The sequence below is a fragment of the Xyrauchen texanus genome, chromosome 2 (genome assembly GCF_025860055.1).
Source record: "Xyrauchen texanus isolate HMW12.3.18 chromosome 2, RBS_HiC_50CHRs, whole genome shotgun sequence".
Taxonomy (NCBI): Eukaryota; Metazoa; Chordata; class Actinopteri; order Cypriniformes; family Catostomidae; genus Xyrauchen; species Xyrauchen texanus.
Genome location: NC_068277.1, coordinates 38,125,432 through 38,125,789, shown reverse-complemented (window position 1 = coordinate 38,125,789; position 358 = coordinate 38,125,432).

Here is a 358-nt window from a genome sequence, read left to right as displayed (position 1 = left end):
CACCCTCACTATTTTCAGAAGCACCCTTGGTGATTTTGATATGTAACCAGGCCTGGAAACACTCATGTACAAACAGAAGCTTTATTCCATAATGAGGGCTGACTGACTGAACGTCTACGCTGTTTTACATTTGCGTCGAATGTTTTTAAACACTCAGAATAGATAGTGCGGGGCTCTGAACTCTGACAGCAGCAGCTCACAGGACGGGACTAGCTGTAGGGCGAGTCAATTGGATCTGCGGACTGTCAGGTGATTGGCTGAATGTGGATGACATCATCGAGAGTCCGCTGCCTCCGCCGCGCGCTAAACTCCTGGAAAGAGATCAGAGCCTCTCGTCTCGCGCAGATGAGAACCACAT